Consider the following 7,360-nt stretch of genomic DNA (forward strand, 5'->3'; position numbering starts at 1 on the left):
GAATTTTTGAAAATATAAAGTTGAACAGTCGCTTTGTATCTGTGCCATTGGCTTGGCTTGGGACTGATCAACTAAGAACAGATTTGGCAAGAGGACTAGTCAGAGTTCCGATGTATCCCACTTGCTCAATGGTAACATGTTGTTCCTTTTTTTTTTTTTTTTGGTTTAATTGGGATTGAGCAAGTAAACAGAATTCATTGCAGATGTTAGAAGAGAAGATAGTATATGATAATAGATAGGACACTGACGGAGGATGAAAAGACCTGTTTCAAATCCCGGACCTACCTCTTACCAAATGCACAATCTTACACAATTATTAACCTCTTAGTACAATTTATTTTCTGTGAAATAAGTATAATAACAGAAATAATAAATATCCCCCCCTTGGGGGGTTTGTTCTGATAATCAAATGAGATATGTTAATGTCTTTGTTTACTGCTCTATGTTATGTGTATCTATGTTTATATGTAAGTATGTGCTAGTCCTGAATGTGAACAATTTCAGTTCTATTTCCTTCCAGGTAAGTACAATTAGTGCTAAATATGCCCAATTTTGTGCTAAAATGAAGAAATTGATTAGGAAGCACATTATAACTTAAAACAAAAATTAATGTGGTCTAAATGACAATAAATATTTTGAAAAAATTCTGTTCCTGGCCGCAAATTTTATCTCCCAGTCCTAATCAAACAGATCCATTGCCTATACGCCTTCTGCACGTTTTACCTCTTTTTGTCTAAGGCCATCCTCTATGCTTGGAATAGTCTCCCACCATGTTTCCACATGTTTACATCCTGTAACTGTTTCATGTTATAGCTAAGATGTAATTTTTTCTATATTTTATTTATCCTTTCACCTTAGTGTTATGACTTTGAAGACCTAGATATTAAAGTTGATTCTGCCACTTATTAATCATGTGACTTAGGCCACTATAATTATTATTTGCAATTTTGTTCTTTTTATTTCATAAACTGAAAATTAAGTGAAAGAATGCATAGCCTTATAGTTGCACCTGCTCTTTTCCAAATGTTCTATTTATATCTCTGTATCTCTATGGAAACACTTTAGCTTCTGTCTTCACTTTTGAATTTGTATCAATGTCCATTTTTTAAAGAAGATATACGAATAGCCAAAAAGCACATGAAAAAATGCTCAACATCCCTTATCATAGGAAGATGCAAAGCAAAATCACAGTAAGATCGCACCTAACCCTAATCAGAAGGGCTAAGATTAAAAAATTAAGAATACGTGATGGTGAGGCTGTGGTGAAAAGAGAAACTTGTACACTTTTGATGGGAAAGTGAATTGGTCCAGCCATTGTGACGAACAATATGGAGGTCTCTCAAAGACCTACAAATAGAACTGCCATATGATCTATCATTTCCACTCTATTTCCAATCTACCCAAAGGATAGCAATACACTCACCCCAAAAAACACTTGCACATCCATGCTTATTGTGGCATTATTCACAATTGCTAAGACATGGGATCAACCTAAACATCCACAAACACATGAGTGGATTGAAAAAGTGTGGTACATATACACTATGGAATAGTACTCAGACATAAAAAATAATGAGATTCTGGTGTTTAATAGAAAGTGGATGAATGTGGAAGATTTAATGCTAAGTAAAGCAAACCAGACTACAAAGGAGCATGTCCCCACTTAATATTGAATTGTCAGAAAATTCATGATGTGTTTTTCTATGCAAAAACACATCATGACTTTTCTAGCTACCCAATGTATACTAAGTGTCTGTATTCTGGCAGAAACTGAAATATTGGAAGGTATAGAGAGCAATTGTAGATACTAGAGACAATATGGGAGGAGGATGATAAATGAGGGAGAAAATCAAGGGGAAAAAAGGAAGAAAACATTTAAGGGACACACAAAGTGGGAAAATTATCTGTTGATAATAATGTATATGGCAATATTTTTTAATTATTTATTTTATTTTTTTATTTATTCATTTGTTGATTTTTTAATTTGACCAGAGAGAGAGACAGAGTGTGAGAGTGAAAGAGAGAGGAAGTGAGAAAGCAAACCACCAGATTCAGGACTTGAACCCCGGTCGGCCATGTGGGAGTGTCCAGCGCCTTAACCACCGTACCACCCGCTGGTCCCTATATGGCAATATTTTTGACAACTAATATACTGTGTTTTCATACTTGAAAAATATATTTTGTATGCTATTAAGATGTACACTGATCAAATGTAAAAAAATAATGAAAAAGGACAAAAAGACTTAAATAGTACCACAAGGCTTACAAGTAAGAAGAGTTTCCAAGAATGATGGATTTTTTTTCATTCACTGATTTTTTTCAATTTTAGATATCGTCCTATTGACTTTTCACAGTGGAAAATAAGGGTTTACTTCTCTTACATCTTCCTCCCTGACATGCATACATATTTGTCCTATCCAATTCTCTCAATAAGGCTTCTTGTCCTGTGCACCCTTTAAATTGAAGTGGAATTTATCAGTGGGTTCTACTTTTTTCTTAAATTCTCAAGTGAAAAAACTTTCTCCTGATAGGTGGATACTTCAGAAAGTTTGTGGAAAACGGATATAAAGTATAGGTTTATTTCAGTGGCAAAAAATTGAAATCCATGCATACTCTTTCCATAAGATGCATTTCCCATGAACATTTTGAAGACGCTTTGTATGAGGATTACAATCAAGATGGACAAAAGGCAGATTTGTCTATGTAATGCTTAATAGAAATCAGTTATTAGTGGATTATCATGAAGCCTTTGGTAATATGTGTGTGTGTGTGTGTGTGTGTGTGTGTGTGTGTGTATGGAAAACAAGAACTAAATAAGTTTAAATGAAAGCGCTTCTCAAACTTTAAAGTACTATATTCTGTACAGCCATCTAAATCGGTCCAGTGAATTTTAAAGAGATACTATCAATAAAATTCATCATTTAAACTTAAAAGTTATGTTTATTTTTTATTATTATAATGTTGTTGGATTTCTTCATTATTTTCCCTTTTAAATTTTGCATTGTTTCGTGGTCCCAGATGTAGGTTTTTGGTCACAGAGACATGTGTCCTATCTCTGCCCAGTGTTTTATGTCTACGATGGAGATAGGGTCTCAGTAGGGATTGCTGGTGTGGGGAGGGTTCACTCTAATCTAGTACTACCAAGATGGCCATTTCGGAAAATACAGTGGGAGTGAGAATTTTGCAAAAACTTTTCAATAAATACAAAGGGAACAATACTATTCAGCCACCTTTCCATTATGTTTTTATCCCTGAGCATCTTTATAACTATCCTACTTCTCTTCTTTCTTTTAATATATTTAGGGAACTTTATTGAAGGCATCTTGGTGTTTGCAAAATCAGTCAGATTGCCTTATTTTGGGGTACCATCAACCTGCAATTTGGGCACAGATTCCTGTTCTTGGAAGTCTCAAATTCCACTTTTAGTTCCATTCTGACTGGATATTTAGGAGACGGTGAACTATTTTATCTTATTTGGCCAATATTCAATCAAATAATTCAGCCCCTGGTCTGTTGAGGCCAGGGCATTCCACTTACAGATCACTATCACATATACTATTTCTACAATGCATTTCAAAGTTGACAAATAGCCAGTTAATTAAGTGGTAAATAATAGCAGATGCCCAGCAGTAAGACAAAGGTAGCAAAGATGGTTTTCATTGAGATTGGCAGTCAGAGGGCAGGGATTGCTGAGTAGGGGCAGATTGCCAGGGCATAGTAATCCATGGGATAAATCAGGCCAGGCCGACCCCTAGAGACTTAGAGAATAGTTGAAGGCTTTTTTTTTCTTAATAATAAAATTAATAGGAAAAATACCAACAATTTTTTTAAGCAGGGTGGAAAGCAAGGGGAGAGATGCTAATTCAAGCTTGACCCCAGGCTCAGACAGCCAAATACTTTATAGGATGAGATTTTCTCTGCCTCCTTGAAATGTGCAGAAAGGTGGATTGAGGGGGAAAAGCAATGGATGGCAGAAAAAGAGATCTGGGTTCTGACATGATTCTACAACACTGCTAACAGGCTGTGTAACCCTGACCTAGTTCTCAGTTTTGAAAATCATCTGCCAGCCCATGGATCGTGGTACATGCACACACCCACTGCGAACAGGGAGACCTTGGGGTGTAAGCCACGAACCTTCCCATGCGGCTTTAGCATCGCAGAAGGCCATGTTCTCACTGTGCCACTACCGCTGGCAGGTTCTCATTTTTGACGGCGCGCTTTTTATTCCTTAAAGGAAAAGGTTGTACTTACGCAATCCCTTTGACTTCTGGCTTTTTGCATTATTGATTCTACCTATCTATCACCCAAGCTTCACCAGTTGTCGCTGGAACCCACAGAAGGGCTGTCTCTCTCCGTTTTCCCCCAAACACAGTGAGAGAGTATTACCATATGTGGCAGCAGGTATATGAGAGTTGTCTTAAATAATTTTACTCAAAATCCCATTTTACTTGTTAATTAGCATAGCCTATGCAGGCCAACACTGTGAGTAGTGGTACAGAGCGCTTTATAATGTACAAGGGATGAGGGAGTAAATGGACATCTAACATTCCATCATTTAAATGTATTCTCAAATGCAGGTACGCTTCTTTGTCCATATTTCTTTTCACTCCTTTTCTTCCCCCAATATTTTGTGATCTTAAGGCTATTTATATCATGTCAAAGGAAGAGAGAGCCTTTTATTTATTTTTTTCAAAATACAAAGGTAATTGTATTTCTGAAATCACCAGGAAGATCGGGAAGTGAGCTCTCTTAAATAGAAAAGATCATTGAATTGAGAGGAAAGGAGGAATAAAAAGTAAATATGTCCTTTTGTTTTGTTTTGTTTTTTTGAAGAGGTTTTCACTATAGGGCGCATGCGCTCGCCAAACAGACAGAGACATAGAGACAGAAAGCGAGAAATCACCCCCCAGGGGGGATGGCCACACCACAATCCCTTCTCCTCCATTCTCCTCTCGGGATCTTGGGCACGCACGCACATGCGCCCGGCATTGAGTTCTAAGCCACCGGGTCCGGGACGTGAACTGCAGTCGACTACGTGGGAGTCCAGTGACATAGCCATTACGCTAACTGCTGGTTCCCAATATGTTCTTTTTTTTTTTTTTTAAAAAAAAAGAAAAGCAAGGATTTATCTCCCAGGGAGATATAGATTTTCCAAGGAGTGGTGCTCCTTATGTCCTGTAGAAGCCAAACTCTCAGGCTGAATTGAAGACTTTCAACTTGGTGGGCCTATCCCATTGTTTACTACAAACCTGGGTCTTGTAAAGGTGAATGAATAAAGGCCGTCCTTGGAAAAATGAGCAGAAGTAGTATTTTAGGTTATAATCCTTGGGAAGGTGCAATGGAATGTTTGAAACATGGGTGTGGCTGAATCTGCATTTGTTTTGCTTAGTTGAGTCTGAAACACTTACATTGATCTCTTTTAGGCTCCTTTGTCCAATGATGGTAAATACATAGTCTCCCTTCAGTTATCATGAACTGGGCTGCTTTTATAGAAGTGGCAAATATGTGCTATGCCCCCATTATGTGTCTTTGTAAGATATTTATGAACATCTGAATTTTTCTTTTTCTTTTTTTTTTTTTTATTCCTGCCAGAAGTGCATGTGTTCACCAGAGAGATGCAGAGAGGGGGACAGGGAGAAAGTGCCTCCCAATGGAGCAGGATCATGCAGCAATCCCTTTTCCTCCATTTCTCCATCTGATTTTTCAGGTTTTATCCTACCGCTTGGCATGATATCCTACTGCTTGGTGTTTCTTTTTCATTTGTCATTTGTTCCCTACAACTATCTTCTGGAATTTTCTATACTCCTTGCTGGGTCTATGTGGACATATGGAGGAAGAAGCAGGAACCTTTAAGGAAGGCACGTTTTGTTCTGTCATTGCAATGCCATTGTGTATGAAATCTCTTCTATTTGATTTACTGAAAGACACTAGAATTTATTCACCCTTTTTTTTAATCATCCCACAATCTTTTATTGAAAACCTGCTACATGTATTACTTCCTTATTAAAGCTAATGATCGGACCTCCTTTTCAAAATTTTCCTATTGTTCAGGCTCAAAAATCAGATTTACAAGTCAATTTCTCCTTTGTTGTTCAACATAAAGAATTATTATCACAGATCGGCTGGCTTCTGGTCTCTGCTGCGCAGCTCTGCCAACCTTTGACCGCCACCGCTAAAATGTCTGCAGATGTGCCTGTGGGTTCAAGTGCTGCTGGTGGCAGCCATCTTCAGCAGAGGCAGAATCAAGTAGATGAGGTGGTGGACATAATGAGAGTCAATGTGGACAAGGTGTTAGAAAGAGACCAGATACTCTCCGAGCTAGATGACCGTGCACATGAACTGCAGGCAGGAGCTCGTCAATTTGAAACAAGTGCTGTCAAGTTGAAGAGAAAATACTGGTGGAAGAATTGCAAGATGTGGGCCATAGGGATTAGTGTTCTGATCACCATTGTTGTGTGGAGTGTTTCTTCATGAACCAGTGAAACTGAAGCCTACTGTTCAAGAAACTGCTTCAAGGCTTTTCACTTAGAACCTGCTATATTATCAGGCTTACCGACTGTCATATCTAAAATGATTATTTTTGGTTATTTAAAGAAAATTTCAATTTCTAAGTGAAGAGAAGAGGATAGAGAAAGATAGCAGTGAACAATAGAGAGGAAGGACGTTAGTGAGAAACAGATAGGGCTTATTAACTGTTGATGAGGGCATGTATAGTATTCTCAACTGGATTGGTCTGAGAAGTATTTCATGATGGACAAAGTATATTTACAAGCAAAATGAGAAATAGCTATTGACTGTTTTAAAAAATAATTAGAATAATAAAAATAATGATTGGGGAAAACATAGAAAAGATATTGAATGTTGAAGTGGGGAGATTAATGTCTCTGTACTGATGGACATGCATGGCATTCCCTTTTGAAAAAACAATGTCATACACTGTAAAGTTATATGTAATCCAATGTAATATAAAGAAGATTATGATGATGATAATAAAAAAATAAAATTAAAAAAAAAGAGAAAAAAAAAAGAAAATTTCAATTTCTAGGAAATGCAGCTTTGTTTTCTTCACATGCACTCCAAACTAGAAGTGTGGCCAGCCCCTTCCTCGTTTTGCACAAAGCCCTTACAGATTTACACGGGCTGATGAAACATACTTCTTAAGTTCCAGAGTGTTGTAATCCAGATGTAGTGTTGTCACTAATTAATCGCCATTGATTCCAGTTAAGGAAATTGGTTCCAAGTTAGCTATCTTTGTCAAATGACATTATTCTCAGAACCACATTTTAAATACTGGGGTAATCAGATTTTCAACTTGTGCCTTCCAGAAAGAACGCTACTGCCGAACACAAATCTGTGACAA

General features: G+C 37.3%; 1 pseudogene; it reads left to right on the plus strand.

The window, feature by feature from the left end:
- Nucleotides 1-6,177: 6,177 nt before the first annotated feature.
- On the plus strand, nucleotides 6,178-6,474 carry LOC102493368 (vesicle-associated membrane protein 3 pseudogene; annotated as a pseudogene).
- The last annotated feature ends 886 nt before the right edge of the window (nucleotides 6,475-7,360 follow it).

The sequence above is a fragment of the Tupaia chinensis genome, unplaced genomic scaffold (genome assembly GCF_000334495.1).
Source record: "Tupaia chinensis unplaced genomic scaffold, TupChi_1.0 Scaffold143755_1, whole genome shotgun sequence".
NCBI classification, from domain to species: domain Eukaryota; kingdom Metazoa; phylum Chordata; class Mammalia; order Scandentia; family Tupaiidae; genus Tupaia; species Tupaia belangeri.